This window comes from Aotus nancymaae, unplaced genomic scaffold, assembly GCF_030222135.1.
Source record: "Aotus nancymaae isolate 86718 unplaced genomic scaffold, 86718_ANA_hifiasm-v0.15.2.pri h1tg000006l, whole genome shotgun sequence".
NCBI classification, from domain to species: domain Eukaryota; kingdom Metazoa; phylum Chordata; class Mammalia; order Primates; family Aotidae; genus Aotus; species Aotus nancymaae.
The window spans coordinates 45,998,109-46,015,217 of record NW_026988417.1 but is presented as its reverse complement, the minus strand read 5'-3'; the positions used below and the strand labels follow the sequence as shown (position 1 = coordinate 46,015,217).

Below are 17,109 nucleotides of genomic sequence, written 5' to 3'. Positions count from 1 at the left end.
GAAAAGAACGTAAGTATAAACAGTCTACGTGGATATATCTAATATGGGCTTTTGTGATGACAAGGGTCAATTTATTTTGTGGGAAACTGTGGATCTTGAATAATGATGTTACATAACCTTTTGTATCTCCATTGGGTGGAATGAATCAGATTTGCTGAATAAAATCACCTTGCAGTTCTTAGTGCCATTCAATAGTTTCTGTTAAGTGACCTTGAACTAAATCCCCAGTAGGAGTACATATTCTTTATTTTAGATATATAAAAGAAGTCAGGCAAGGGTATTATGTTATCCAAAACATTGAAATAAAGTAATTATTGTTATTTTTTTTTTAGACAGGTCTTGCTCTGTTTCCCAGGCTGGGGTGCAGTGGTGCGATCACAGCTCACTGCAGCCATGACTTTCTGGGCTTAAGCTATCCTCCTGCTCAGCTTCCCAAGTAGCTGGGACGACAGGCATGAGCCACCACATCTAGCTAATTTTTAATTTTCTTTTGTAGAGATAGAGTCTCGATATATTGCCCAGGTTCGCTTCAAACTTCTGGGCTCAAGCAATCCTCCCACCTCAGCCTCCCAAAGCACTTGGATTACAGAGGAGAACCACTGTGTGCGGCCCTAAAAGAAATTACTTTTGATAACTGGTGATTATTATCATGGGAGGAAGTACTATATAAGTTCATAAAAAGCTAAGTCATACTACTTTTCACTTTTACCACTAACAAAGAAATGTTTGTAATAGTCTTGTCATTTAAAAAGGCCAACTGTACTGAAGCAGGTAGCCCTTACATATCTTTAGAAAAGAATGTTTAAATTAAGCTCATTCATTTTCAATTCACTCAGCAAACATGACCTGAAAACCTACAATGTGCCAGATACTGTGGTTGACGTTGGGGAGATAGAAACAGAAGATGCTGTTCTACATCACAGAAGCAGCCTCTCACTCAGAATGAGGGAAGGAACCCTCCACAGCAATAAGTGACATGTTTTATTTTATTTTATTTTATTTTATTTTTATTTATTTATTTATTTATTTATTGAGATGGAGTCTCACTCTGTCACCAAGGCTGGAGTGCAGTGGTGTGATCTCGGCTCACTGCAACCTCTGCCTCCTGGGTTCAGGCAATCCTCCTGCCTCAGCCTCCTGAGTAGCTGAGATTACAGGGATGCCCCACCAGGCCCAGCTTATTTTTGTATTTTTAGCAGAGATGGGGTTTCACCATGTTAGCCAGGCTGGTCTCAAACTCCTGACCTCAAGTGATCTGCCCGCCTTAACCTCCCAAAATATTGAGATTACAGGAGTAAGCCACTGCACCCCGCCGAGTGACATGTTTTATGTAATTGCTGATGGAGAATCAAATTACAATTTTCACATATGACATGTTTACTTTGAAAGACATATAAAATAAGACTGTAGTATCTAGATACATTGTTTCATTCTAGAAATAGTAACCCATTCTTACTGTATCCAAACATGCACTAAAGTAGTGTCTTCAATTCTCTCATGTGAGAATAAAGCTCTTATATATTATATATTTTATCACATATGCATATTTTATAGTTATATGTGTAATATTACATACATACATATATTATTACATATATACATATATGTATATTATATATAAAAGAGAAAAACATGTATACTCAAAAACATATATAATCATATATATTATCAAATATATATATACATTTTTTATGGATGGTCCATTCAGACATTGAAAGCAATAATTCTTCTCTTCTTCAAAATACTTCAGAGAAGGGATCACATGTCCAAATGATTTACTGTTTACCGTTTGTGGATAATTAGGCTCAAAGCTGTTTTAGGCTAGCAAAAGGCAGGTAAAATGTTGCAGTTGTACTGTGTATCTCTATGTTACTGGAAACTAAAAAGAAATCCTACCCATATTAATGGTGAGTTCCTAATATGCCTTAATCTATTTTTAAAGCTGAAAAAAACATAAACATGTATGAAAATACTGATGGCAGCAATACTGTGTTTTGGCCTTAATGATCTTAGATGCTTCTAAAATAATATGTCATTGAAATGACAAGATAGCACGTTTTTGAGATTTGGTTATTCAACATTAATAAATATTATTAATTTAATAGACCTAAGGTCATAACAATATCTACCAGACATATACCAGGTTATATGCAAAGGATAAACATGCATTAACTTTAATCCTTACAACAAAGTACATGTTATTATCTCCACTTAGTAATGAGGAAACAGCCTCAGAGTGTTTGAGAAACTCATCCAAGTGGCACAGCTTTGTAAGTCGTTACTCAAGCCTAATCCAAATGTCTCATATGGAATGAGAGCCTTGGCAGCTATCAGAGAGCTCTGGGATAGGGCAGTAACACTTGAATAGCAAGTTGGCAGAAGGCATATAGCTCTGGCAACCCACCAAGGAATGTGAGGGTTGGGAGAGAGAATAGGATAAGAATGGTATTAAAAAATTAATTAAAGTTATTTAGAGAAAAATGCTAAAGGCATGCTGCATTTGAAAAAATAAAGTTAATAAATAAATTTAAATGTTTGCATTTATTTACTTTTAAAACATTTGTTTTGTACTAGGTGAAGTGACCCATTTTTAGATGCATTCAATAAAGGACTTTATATGTGTTTGAACTATAATTCAATATATGCAAATAAAATTTACTTTCAAATAAATGACTCACTTTTAACCTGACTCCAATATCACTGGTCCTACCCATAAACAACAGACCAACCATCTTTTCACTGCTCCATATACTCAAGTGGTCTTATTTCCTTACTTAATTTAAATTTTGTGCTTAATACTGTAATCACTTCCTCGTATATTTTCTCAACCAGTGAACGCCCCCTTACTTCTTTCTTGGCAAAACCCACACCCAGCTTATATTCACATCTAAAGCTCTATGTACTCTGTTCCAGTACCTACAGATTGAAAGTGGCTGGAAAGAAACGTACAACATTCTTGTCAGTGTCACTTTAACCTCCTAACCACAAACTATAAGTTGGCCACTCACACTGACTGTAATCACACTGCATTTCCAGTCCATGTATCTTCCCACTCTCATATACAACTGTTTCATACCTTTTTGTTTCTCCTCTAACATCCAATATCTCCCTCCGAACTATCTTCCTGCTGATGACCTTGTTTCTATTTTACTGAGAAAACCAAGGCCATCAAAAGAGAACTTCCACAAGTTCTTCTAGCACAGACCTCTTTCCAGAATGCCAGACTAATGCCCAGAAGGCAGCCCATCATCTCCAGACAGTTACAAGTGCCAGTGGAGGTCCAGGCACTCTCTCCCAAACTGCTTATCCCACAGATAAGGCCTGTCAACTAATGGCAGCTCCCTCCTTCTAGATGCTCAGTCCCAAAACTTTTGAGTCATCCTTGGTTTCTGTCTTTCACTTACAACTCACATCATGTCAGTCCACAAATTCTGTTGACGCTTCCCTTAAACTATATCCAGAATCTTACCACCTTTCATCACCTTTATTACAATCAACCTGATCCACCACTATCAGTCTAATCCTGGTATAACCTAAGTTAGATCCTGACAGTTTCACAACCTAAAACTCTCGAAAGGCTCCCATGTAATTACAGAAGCCACCTCCAGTGCTCCATATGATCTGCCTCTTGTTAGTCTCCTTGTCTGTTTTACTTTTCATAAAACTTGTATGTCACTTTCTAACAACGCATAATTTACTTTGGTATTTTGTATTTTATCTTTTTTTCTGACTCCCTCTTCCATCAGCTTAGACATTTCTGTCTTTTCGGTTCATTGCCATAGTCTAGGCCTAGAAGAGTATAATATCAGGCAAAGAGTAGATTTTCAATGAATATTTGTGGAATAAACCCAAGAATGAATGGATAAAATAACACCCCTCTTATATGCAGCAAACACTAGAATACCTTTAACAATCTTACACACACTGGCTCTAAATGTGATATAATAACTTAGGCATTTCATGGTATGTAGCTCACTACAGCTCTTATTATGCATGCTAAATTTATTACAGTTCACATTAAGATCTAGGGCATGTAATCCTAATATGGACACTAACGAAACTCTGTAACAGGAAGACATAAAAAAGGAAATAAAACAAGTAGGACTCATTTTTAGAAATAGCTGAAGTATTTGCATCTTATTGTTCTAAAACTCGCATGGAGGAAGTTATTCTGAGTAACCTTTTTTAAGACAGTTTAAGGTTTATGCTTTAAAGTGTCAAAACAATTTTGTCCAGGATAGAAATCATTATACAATGCATACCCAATTTTCCTATATTTGACACAGCATTTTAAATAAATTTTCTTCTCTGAGAATTCATACCAATTCTCTGAGCACATGCGTACTCTTTACAGTGATGCCTTCAGAAGCATTTCCATAAGGTTTTCTTCTAGTATTTGAAGACCTCCTTGTTTTAAATGGTTTTACAGGCTTTTTCCCCATAAGCTGTCCAAATCTGTCTTTATAAAGATTTAACTTTTACTTCTAACTACCTTAGAATAATTAAGAAATGTAAATAAATGACCCTGCGGTCTTCAGGAAGTAGAAGACAAAAATTCGGCAAGATTTATTTAGTGAAATCTATTTTCACTAGTTAGAGATTACTTTTCCTTTAGAAAATAGGTACTGAAAGGCTACCATTGCCAACCAGGTACTTTTCCAGGCATGGAAACCAACAAGATGCAAAGTAAATTCCATGGTTTTGTCCTCCAGGAGTACAGAGTCCAGTAAAGGGATCAGGCACAAACCTCATGAGATTCCCTCATTACTTGAAACACTTCAGAGATTAATTCCTATAAGACAAACTTTGATATGTATGTGACCAAGCTTCAGACCACAAAATAGTAAGAGCATTAAGAGACTAACCAATGGATAAACAGTTAAGTTTCAAAATGAAGCCAGCACACAGATATGTGCTCATTTAAAAACCAGAGCCAATATCTATATATATATTTGAACTGGCAGAAGAAGACAAATTTCCCGGTGTGCGATCTTCACTCACCCACACTAAGGAAGGCAAACTCCAGCTTCATGTGATAAGCTGTGTATGTATGTAAAACATGATAAACACACTGTATTGTGGTTCTAAAGTAATCTTTACAGAATTATTAGGAAGATAAAGGAGAGTGAGCTAAAATGATTTAATATCTGTTTCTCCTACAAGGCCATCTTGTTTACTCTTTTAACCAACAACTGGACAATGCCTGGCACGTAGCATGTACTCAATGAATACTTTTCAGTGAATTAACAAATGTTAATCAGGTTCTTGTTGTTATACCATGCACCCCAAGAAATGCTCTTCAAATGGCACAAATCTTAAGAGAATAAAGGACAATCAATGTATAATAAGTATTATTGCATGAAGGAGTAGGTGTCTCTGCTGGAGATCTAGTTGGTTAATTCCATCTTGACCCTTAAAATGGCCTAAAGTCATCTCATCTTGCTGGAAAAAAGTAATTATGTTTGTCTTCAGACTACTGATGACTTAAGTTGTATTAGCTCAGTGGTCCTCAAATGGGGCCAATTGTACCACACCTTCCAGCCCCCTAGGTCATTTACTAATATCTGGAGATATTTTGGGGTGTGGAAAGAAGCCAGAGATGCTGTTAAATATGCAGCAATGCACAGGACAGTCTTTCACAACAAATAATTATCTAGCCACAAATGTTAAGAATGCTGCTGTTGAGAAACTCTGGCTTAAAACAAGCCATCTCATTTGTCCAAGGGAGAGGTAAGTGACACAGTGGAAAGAACATTTCAGAGTCATGGGTTCAAATTCTGGCTTTCCCACTCAGCCCTAGTGGGACTTCTTATGACCCTCAGTTTTCCAATCAGGAAAATGGCAATGATATCATCTACTCTGTAGGGTTGTTGTAAGGAGTTAATGGGAATGTATGTAAGGCACCTGACATATAATAGATCAACAAATGGTAGCTATTCTTAATTTATAAGAATAAGTATGAATTGCTTGATGCCAACATTCCTTCTAAGTAAGAAAAGCATTTTAAAGATGCTTAACAAGTTAAACAAAAAAGTCAGAATGTTAAAGCTTGATAAAAAAGTTAATATCCAACTAAATATTTGACACACAAGAAAACAGAGGTTTGGAAAGAATGACTTACTCAAGATTGCACAGCAAGTTAGTGGCAATTCACATAAAATAATCCTGCTGTTTGCTCCACTACCATTTTCCTATTCATGCATATATAGTTAGGCTTTTATTAATTCCTAAACTATGTCATTGTTTATGAATATGTCATCAATTATTTAAGTCAATTTGAATATGATATTATTATGCTTGCCAGAATTTTATATGCTAGTATGATTCAACTATAAAATAAACTAAGATTTCTACAGATAGGTACCTATCCTAAAATTTTCATGGCCTATTTGAACTAATCTGTGGAATCTGTCCCATTGTTTCAGTATCACCTTAACAAGTTCTATTATTACTCACAATGGTCTATTTTTTTTTTTTTTTGAAACAGTTTCGCTATTGTTGCCCAGGCTGTAGTACAATGGTGTGATCCTTGGCTCACTGCAAAGTCGGCCTCCTGAGTTCAACTGATTCTCCTGCCTTCAACTGATTCTCCTGCCTCAGCCTCTTGAGTAGCTGAGACTATAGGCATTGGCTACCACTCCTGGCTAATTTTGTATTTTTAATAGAGATGGGGAGTTTTTCTGTGTTGGTCAGGTTGATCTCGAACTCCCAACCTCAGGTGATCCACCCGCCTCGGCTTACAGGCATGAGCCACCACGCCTGGCCACAGTGGTCTACTTTTTTAAAATTAATACCTTATAGGCTAGGTGCAGTGGCTCATACCTATAATCCCAGCACTTTGGGGAGGTAGAGGCAGGCGGATCACCTGAGGTCAGAAATTTGAGACTAGCCTGGCCAATGTAGTGAAACCCTGTCTCTACTAAAAATACAAAAATTAGCCTTTGGTGGTGGCGGGCCCCTGTAATCCCAGCTACTCGGAAGGCAGAGGCACTAGAATCACTTGAACCTAGGAGGCAGAGGTTATAGTGAGCCAAGATTGTACCACTGCATTCCAGGCTGGGCAATAGAGTGAAACTCAGTCTGAAATAAAAATTAATATCTTATAAGATCAATATTAAAAATTATTCATTTCTGGTTTAAATATCTCATGAATAACACAGTTGGAGAAAAATCTGAACAAACACAGAAGCCACATACTATAAATAAATAGGAAAAAAAAAATTTCAACTTTAGTAGTAACCTAAAAAAAGAATTTAACTGTAATCCCAGCACTTTGGGAGGCCGAGGTGGGTGGATCACGAGGTCAAGAAATCGAGACCATCCTGGTCAACATGGTGAAACCCCGTCTCTACTAAAAATACAAAAAATTAGCTGGGCATGGTGGCGCGTGCCTGTAATCCCAGCTACTTGGGAGGCTGAGGCAGGAGAATTGCCTGAACCCAGGAGGCGGAGGTTGCGGTGAGCCGAGATCGCGCCATTGCACTCCAGCCTGGGTAACAAGAGCGTAACTCCGTCTCAAAAAAAAAAGAATTTAAGACAGAATTAGCATTTTTTGACTCCAAATGTAGTATGTAGCAAAGGGTTTCTTTATTCATAATGCTCAGTGAAGGCATACATTCATATAGTTTTGGGGGACTCTAATCTGCTCTTACTTCTCTAGACCCATAAGACAACATGCCCTAAAAATGTCCTCTCTGGTCCTCAGTAGAAATATACTCAACTCAGCATTAGAAAGTCACTACATAAATGTTCAAAAATGGAGAAATTGTTAACTGCATTATATCTAATTGTGTTATATCTATTTCTAATGGAAATAATGAGATAGCTGTTAAAAATGATGTTTAAAATAATTTTTAATAACTGATAAAATGCTTAAAGTTTATAAAGTTTTAAATCATGATTTAGACCTGTATACAAGTATAATCTCAACTATGAATATATACAATATATAAACATGGAAGAATTTGGAATAAAATATTTTTAAAAACATTAACACTGGTAATTTTGAGATAGTCTATTAATAGCAGATTTTAATTTTTTCAGTGTTTTTATACATTCTACCATTAACACATATACTTATTTTGGAATCAGAAAACAGATCTTCATTTTAATCAAAAAGTTTAATTTTGATTAAACTTCACATAATCATGAAGCCTATACACTGAACTTAATGTATGGTTTTTACATTTAAGATGTGGGAAAGAGATGCATTCCTTTAAGTCTTTTTTTCCTTTCCTTTTTTTTTAAGGCATAACTTCATAAAATGCAAGCCAAGCATGCTGCCTTGACACTGAAAATGACTGTTCACAAACAAGGCCATGAGTAACATGTGTACATACTAATAATGCTATACTCAGTATTAAACCAGAAATTATGTTTAACTGAGTATATAAGCTTCTTGACATATAAGATAAACATAATTTAGTATATAAGCTTCTTGGTAAAGACAAATATGTGTGTTCCTGCAAAGAAGCACTACATGTAATTATAAATGTTGCAAAGCTAATTAATTAAAGCATTCAGTTCTGGGTTTTGTTTTTTGTTTTTACCAAAAGATAATTACTAAAATTTATTTTATAAGTGTCTGACTAAATTATAATAAATAGCATACTTAAATGCTGATATAATTTTGGGATACTTCTTTCTGAATATTAGTTGTGAAAACAAAATTTAAATGGTAGTCTGCAAAAGAAACCTCAGATAATTGTTGCAATAAAACATTTTTATACCTATACTTTTATGTAGGGCATATAGAGTTTTTGATATGAAAGTAATATAAAAATCTCAAAAGTAAGTCAGTTACACTTTTCAAATTATCACCTTGATTGCTCTTTGGAAAATTAAAGTCAGTGAGAAAATAAAAGTTCATAGGTAAGAAAATTTTCAATTACTAATTAAGAACCTATTTCAAAATCCTTTCTGCTTATTTCTAATAGCTTCATAACATGACCAATCTACAATATTCCAAAATGACAAATTCGACATCACATGGGCCCATTCAGATAAAGAGAGCGGGGATATAGAATTTCCAGCAGAAAATGAGGTGCTTAATCTAACCTGATTAGATCCAAAGTATATTAAAAGAATACAGCCTATGGTGTTTACAGATGCACTATGAAAATACCTTTCTGTTTGGGTTTTAATTTTACAGAATTAATTAATTACAACTTTGATGATGACAGTAGGTATTTGTATCATTCTTTACCACTACAAAAGCATGCAGGATCACTAAGAAAACTTGATTCCCTCTGCACAAACTCTCTACTGAGAGTCATAAGAATCAATTTGCTTCTTCTATAAGAATCAATTTGCTTCTTCTAATCGTCATCCCCAAATATATCCATGATCAAAGAACTGGGGGAAAAAAGTCTTACTCTTTTTCCCTTATGAAACACTTGCACTAATGTCTAGTTTAATTCTGTTTTTTAAAGGGAATCTGTTGCCAAGAAGCAAATAATAACATAAAAACTATCCAACACAAACCTTTAATATTGAACATTGTGTTTTTGACTATCTTTTAAGTTTTATATATTAAATTATTGGCTTTTGCAGTCAGCTTAGTAATAACACAGAGGCATCTGAAACAGCATACAGGAAAGTAAATGAAATCCTCTCCTGGAAACCTTTTAAGTCAGGGACCTACTGTCAAAGCCCAGTGAATACACTGGCCTGCTCACCTGAGGATCTTCCCCCAAGCCTGTGTTCTCCAGCTTCAACACAGATCAGAATCACATAAAGAGCTTGTTAAAACACAAATTCTGCCCTCCCTGCTGCCCCCTCCCCAACCCAAACACACAATGACACCAGTTTCTTTGACTCAGTAGCTCTGCAGTGGCCTGAGAATGTGCATTTTAATAAGCTCAAGTGATACTGATGTTCCGACTCTGGGGGCCACACTTTGAAAACCACAGACCCAATGACAGCTCAAATCTATTCTGGAAAGACTTATTTTTAATTCTTGAATGCAGATGCTCATCCATGAACCCATAGTAAATTGAAAATATCATAAGTAGGTTAATATACATTAACCTACTGAACATCACGGCTTAGCCGAGCTTACTTTAAATGCACTCAGAACACTTACATTAGCATACAGTTGGACAAAGTCATCTAACACAAAGCCTACAATCAAGTGTTAAATATCTCATGTACTTTACTGAATACTATACTGGAAGTGAAAGAATGATTATATGGGAACATGAAGTATGATTTCTACTAAATGTGTATCTCTTTTGCATCATTATAAAGTGGAAAAATCGTAAGTTGAACCATCATAAGTCAGGGACTGTGTATTTTCCCCATAAAGTCATTATCATTAAATATTATTTTTATGCAGCTAATCTTTCCCATACCAATTATATATATATTATTCTTTAAATATTTAAAGAATATATATTATACATAAAGAATATATATTATATATATGAAGAATATATATTATATATATATTATATATATATTTTATATATAAAGAATATATATTATATATATAATAAAATATATATTATTCTTTAAATAATTAAACTGTTCTTATATATGAGAAATAAAGCAATTATTGTCTGTATGAGTAACCACAGAGGTTTCTAAAAAGCAAAGGAAAATAATATACTTACAAGAAAGAGAAAAGGTAAGAGAGAAAAGGAATGATGAATAGGAAAGTAGAATTATTTGTAGCTGAAATGAAAAGAATTTAGCCCCTGAAAAAAACTGTTAAGATCAAAAGGTTTTATCAATAGACTACATCAAAGGTTTTCTAAAGGTCTCTCACAGATTATTAGCTCAAGCTATACATATGAGGCAAATAAGCACATTAGAGACTAAAATTTTGAGTTATATTGTGTTATTTTCTTTAAAGAATATAGCATATTACTGGATATGTGATGAAGACAGATAGGTATTAACATCAGTTATTTTGCTTCAACAATAAAAAGGAAAATTTGGTCTGACAGAAGAGAAATTTAATTAATTTCTAAAATGTAGAGACTTTCTTTTGGAAGCTACTGGATGAATTATAATATTAATATATTATGATTATTATATAGAGAAGTATCATTTCACAGTGATTAAAAATTACTTCAGCACATGACTTAATGGACTGAAAGCACAGATTATACATGTCAATTACTTACACTGTCTCAACATATATGGTTAAACTGTACCTGAGGCCTATAAGTATTACCAAGTATGGTATATAACCACAAATAAGAGGCAGATCAAAACTATAAATGGTATTAAAAACAAGTTGATCTTCATTGGAATTATAAAATACATTCATGATAAATACTCCATCCCAATAATTTACTCAATGGTACTATCCCACATACTACATTTATTTTGAATAAGTACTGGTAATATAATTAGCTATTTTCAAAACAGCAACAAATAGTATATCTGCAATTAGCAGAATGAACACAAGTTTGGCAAACAGAATGACAGCTGGCTATTTATCACAAGCTTTTAGACTTTCTGAGCATCAGTTTCCAAATTTGTAAAATGGAAATAATATCACCACCTCACACAATTTGGTGAAGAGATTTATTAAATAATGCACTGTACTTAATACACTGAAGGTGCTCAATAATTTTAATCTTTCAACCAATATTTTTTGCACTCCTACTATATGCCAGGCATTGTTATAGATACTGGAAATAAACCAGGGAACAAAACAGACAAAATTATCATCTGCCTTCTAGGAGTTTATTTTCTATGGTACATTTATTTTACCTTGTCCTAGGCACAGTGCTGGGTACTTTGGGATTGAATAAATGAGCCCCAGAACAAGTCAAGTATTCAATTAAATAAAAAAGATAAAATTAAGGTAATCGTGCAGTATGTGAATTTAGGGAAACAGAAAGCCCTATGAGAAAGCATGATATGGGGTCAGAGGATAGAAAGGGAGAAGATGTTTCCCAGAAAAGAAAGTACTATAAGTGAGCCTTGGGAAAGTTTAGAAACCTAACAGAAGAGATTTATAGATTTTAGAAAAGGAAATATGAATACAGGTAAGAAGGATGGAAACTGTGTTTATTTATTTTTTATTTTTATTTTTTAAAGGATAACCTCAAATAATAATTCTTTGGAAAAAGTAGGGCTTACTGAAAAAAGAATTCATATATATATATATACACACACACATACACAGACACACACACATACACAGACACACACACACACACACACACACACACATATATATATATATATATATTTTTTTTTTAAATGCACTTTAGGTTCTGGAGTACCTGTGCAGAACATGCAGGATTGTTGCATAGGTACATACATGGCAATGTGGTTTGCTGCCTCCATCCCCCCGTCACTTATATCTGGCATTTCTCCCCACGTTATCCTTTCCCAACCTCCCTACCCACTTGCTGTCCCTCCCCTATTCCCCCCCAAAAGACCCCAGTGTGTGATGCTCCCCTCCCTGTGTCCATGTGTTCTTATTGTTCAACACCCTCCTATGAGTGAAGACATGTGGTGTTTGATTTTCTGTTCTTGTGTCAGTTTACTGAGAATGATCGTTTCCAGATTTGTCCATGTCCCTACAAAGGACACAAACTCATCGTTTTTTAAGGCTGCATAGCATTCCATGGTGTATATGTGCCACAATTTCCTTGTCCAGTCTATCATCGATGGGCATTTGGGTTGGTTCCAGGTCTTTGCTATTGTAAACAGTGCCACAATGAACATACGTGTGCATGTGTCTTTGTAATAGAATGATTTATAATGCTTTGGATATATACCCAGTAACGGGACTGCTGGGTCAAATGGAATTTCTATTGCTAGGTCCTTGAGGAATTGCCACACTGTCTTCCACAATGGTTGAACTAATTTACACTCCCACCAACAGTGTAAAAGTGTTCCTATTTCTCCACATCCTCTCCAGCATCTGTTTTTGTAACCTGTTTTTATCCACTTCTTATATCATAAACATTTTTCCATATCATGAACATTTTCCCATATTACTGAATAGTCCTCCCAACAAAATGATACATTTTGATTTGTTGTCCACATTTGTTAATATGATGTGTGAAAATATGGTGATTTATCACTATGCTGAGATACTTTGATTATTGGGAAGTTAACATCTCCCCTACCCCAACCTTGGACAATTAAAGTTTTTTGTCTTTTGTGAATTGCCTATTTACATCTATTTCTCATTGGGGATCATATGTATAGCAGTATTCAACTCTCTCTGCCTTAGTCCATTTGGGCTGCTATAACAAATTACCATAAACTAGGTGATTTGTAAACAACAGAAAATTATTTCCTAAAGTTCTAGAGGCTGGGAAGCCCAACATCAAGGTGCAGATATGGTATCTGGTGAGAGCTCATTTTCTTATTCATAGGTGACACCTTCTCACTGTATCCTCCCACAGTGGAGGGGCAAGGCAGCTCTTTGTGGCCTCTTTTCTGAAGGCACTAATTCCATTCATGAGGAATCCTTTCTCATAATCTAATCACCTTCCAAAGGCTCCACCTCCTACTACTATCACACTGGGGACTAGGAATCAACATAGGAACTCAGAAAGAGAGGGAACAAACATTTAGACCATAGCAATCTCTCACTGCTTTTGATAATATCTTTTTTAAAAAATATACTTTATTGCATTTTAGGTTTAGGGGTGCATGTGAAGAACATGCAAGATTGTTGCATAGGTACATACATGGCAATGTGGTTTGCTGCCTTCCTTCCCATCACCTATATCTGGCATTTCTCCCCATGTTATCCCTCCCCAACTCCCCACCCCCGCCGCTGTCCTTCCCCTAGTTCCCCCCGACAGACTCCAGTGTGTGATAATATCTTTTGAAGGGAAGCATGTAAAATACAGAGCTTAGCATTTGTCTTTTTTTTTCTTTTTTTGGCTTATGGTATTTCTTGGTGATATTTTTGAAAGAGGTATTTTGTTATAAAAATAATAGTTGCTTTCAAAGATTTTGGAATATTAGGAAAAATATAAAAAAGAAAATCAAGCTGTAACTCTACCACCTAGGAATACATTTTTTGGTGGGTGGTATATCCATATTAATGGATATACCCATTGATATAAAAGAAACTTGCATGCAAACAGAAATTGCATTAATCTTGTTCAATCCTTGTTAATTTAGGATAATGTCTTAGAGTAACAGCTTAATATTTTTGATTAAATGAATTTTATATATTTATTTCAAAATTATGTTTTACACATAATATATTACATTTTGCTTTTTTACTGCGTACATTGCAAGTATATTTCCAAGTCATTCAATTAAAAAAAAAAACTTTCGTAACTGAGTTTTATCAATATAGATATACAAACTGCACTAATTGATTTAAATATTTTGTTACTGGGGCTTTGATTCTATTTTTCATATTACAGATAAGATGGTAATAAACATACATATAAATCTCCATTGCAATTCACATTATTTCCTTAGGCTATATTTTTAGACCCAAGATCACATAATCAAAGTCTATGAACATTCACAGGTTTTGAATTTTCTTTGTAGAGAAGAGAGCAAAACAGGACCAGGAAGGTATTGAACCCCTGAGCTCAAGAGATCTTTCTGCTTCGGCCTCTCAAAGTGCTGAGATTACAAGTATGAGCCAGTGTGCCTGGCACACAATTCACAGATTTTAATACATATGACCATGTAATTGTCTCATATAGTTGTATTGATATACCTTTTATTGAGCAGCATAAAAAAAGATTCCATTAAGGCCACAACTCTTTTACAAAACTAGCATCACTATTAGTCCTTATTCAGAAAAGCAATAAAAAAAAAAAAGTATTGTTTCCATGGCTAAAATGATTTCTGAAATGAAATAAATTTATCTAAGAAAATAGGGAAGGAATAACTGACCAGGAATAGTGATAGCATCCAGCACACATATATATATGATCCTATAGTTGATAAATCAATTATCCTTTATTTCAAGCACTACTAAATTTATATTTATCAATGCATTGTGTTGTGAGAATTCTCAAACAATCCTACTTGTAGCATTTTCTTTGATCTTCCTTCATTAGAAGAACTACTTCCAACTATATCAGACAATAAAGAAAACATGTAATTGAAGGCTTGAACATGCGTACATTTTTTAACGCTTAATTAAAAAAATCAATTCTAGAAAGTATATTTGTCTGACAGGTGAGTCATCTCTGTTCTATTATAAATTATAATGATTTTTTAGCATTTTCCTTCATTTTACTGACAATAGCAAAATAAATGATATCCTATTCAGTTCTATTTAATCACTAAGTATGAAAAGTATTCAGGTTTTGCCAAGCCAAGGTCAAAACTCCCCACATCTTGGTTTAGAGCACTTATATTCTCCATCTTTTTCATCCAATTCAATGAATGTTAAATTAGCAGTTGCAGTATTATTTTTTAAACTCCCGCAAACCTTAAAATGTTTCTAAGTTATTTTTCCGAATGTATAAAATCACCTCATTTTAATAAAACTAAACTATCTCAATGTAAATATAAGATACGTATTTGTATTGAGAATAGAAAACAGTCCAGAAGAAGTAGTTACTACTTTTTGAGGTGGATTGGAGTGAGAGGCTTTTGCTGCGGCACTGAATGAACTACTCCGTTTGCGATGAATTTTGCTCTTCAAAAGTCAACAATGGTTTTTGATGATGCTAGTCTTCACAGAAATGTGACTTAGCTGATTTAAAGGCCGATACAAGTAAATATTGGTGGGTGAGGAGCCCTAATCCTTGTTGATGGATTTTTCAAGGTTGATTTTGAGTTAGAGGCTTGCTCTGTTCATACAGACTTGTTTTTTCCCCTTGCTTAGAACCAACATGAAAAAAACGCAAGAAGAAACTTTGGTCTTACTATATCACATTTTAAATACCTGAGCTAGCATGATAAGAGCAGTTAAAACATATTCTTTCTAAAGGTTGGTTATTTTGGGTCCCAGACACCAAAATAACCAACCATTCCCTAAACAACTGATGTCTCTCTGCTGTATGTAGTAAATTAAAACTACGTGTTTTAAGATGTAAAATAAAGGGTGCCCCAAATAACTACTAGGTTAAAGTTAGTGTTTTGAGGGAAGTATGGGGGCTTCTTTGTAGCACTCCTTTGAAAACTATTTCTGAGCAAGCTCCAATACAAACACCTTTCTCCTAAGGAATCAATCTGCTGGGCTAAATCTTCAACACTTTCTCTTTTCATCACCTTTGAGGCAGACAGCCAAAATTTCTTTAAACTGCTGATTTCACAACGGGATGACAAAGGAGTGTGTGAGTGTGTGTGTGTGTGTGTGTGTGTGCATGCCCGTACGTGCCCGCGTGTGCATAGTGTACCATTTTACAAAATCCAGCATTTAAAACAGATTTTAAAATTCCCCTTTAACATCAAATGATTGAATTTTTTTTTAAGTTCAGTAACAGCCCAAAACTGTAGTTTTGAGCCATGTCATCAAATCCAAACACGACTGGGGCAGTGGAGCGGGGAGAAACAGGATAGAGAAACAGAAAGAGGAAAAGAGGGTGAAGCAGAAGGCTGGGACAGTCAAAGGGATTCGCAGTCTCACTCTTACCAATTCCTCCCTCCGCACACATCACAGCATGATGGTCACGAGTCTAGAAGTGCAAGAAAACAGCCAAGCACAAATCCGAAGAGTGAAAGCGGGTTGTGCTTCCACGGCAGCCATCTGTCTTCCAAGGGGAAAAAAATCACCTCTCAGACATCTCCCAAACTCAGCGACCGGAGCCGGCGCCACAGCCTGTGACGAGCCAGCGACCTATTTCTCCCTGCGATTCTCCTCCAGTCCTCGCCTGGCCCAGGAGCAGCCCGAGCTTCCGCTCGCCGCCGAGCGCCCGCCGTCCCGCCCTCCGTGACGCAGCAGGGGCGGGGCCTGGCCGCTGCCCGGCTCCCAGCTCTAGCTGTTTGACGGAGCTGCCCTTCTGCCCAGCGCAGATGCCCCAGTGACCCAGAGTCCTTACAGTCTCACCTCTGACTTTCACCTTCCAAGTACGGGTTGCCCGCGGTTGACGGTTTGGTTTTTTGTTTTGCTGCAATTCTAACAATTCACTGCTTTCGCTAAACGTGAAACACTGTAAAATTATTTTTTGGAGGGTAAAAGAGATCAAATCTAAAAATGTCGCGCCA

General features: G+C 35.5%; 1 protein-coding gene across 4 annotated transcripts in view; it reads right to left on the bottom strand.

Moving 5' to 3' along the window:
- ATP10D (ATPase phospholipid transporting 10D (putative)) overlaps window positions 1-16,789 on the bottom strand; it is a 105,056-nt gene extending 88,267 nt beyond the window's left edge. For all 4 annotated transcript variants that reach the window (XR_010338915.1, XM_064366813.1, XM_064366822.1 and 1 more), the window contains exon 1: window positions 16,538-16,789. The gene's annotated coding sequence lies outside the window, so the exon portion shown is untranslated. The remainder of the gene's footprint in view (window positions 1-16,537) is intronic.
- Window positions 16,790-17,109: the final 320 nt, after the last annotated feature.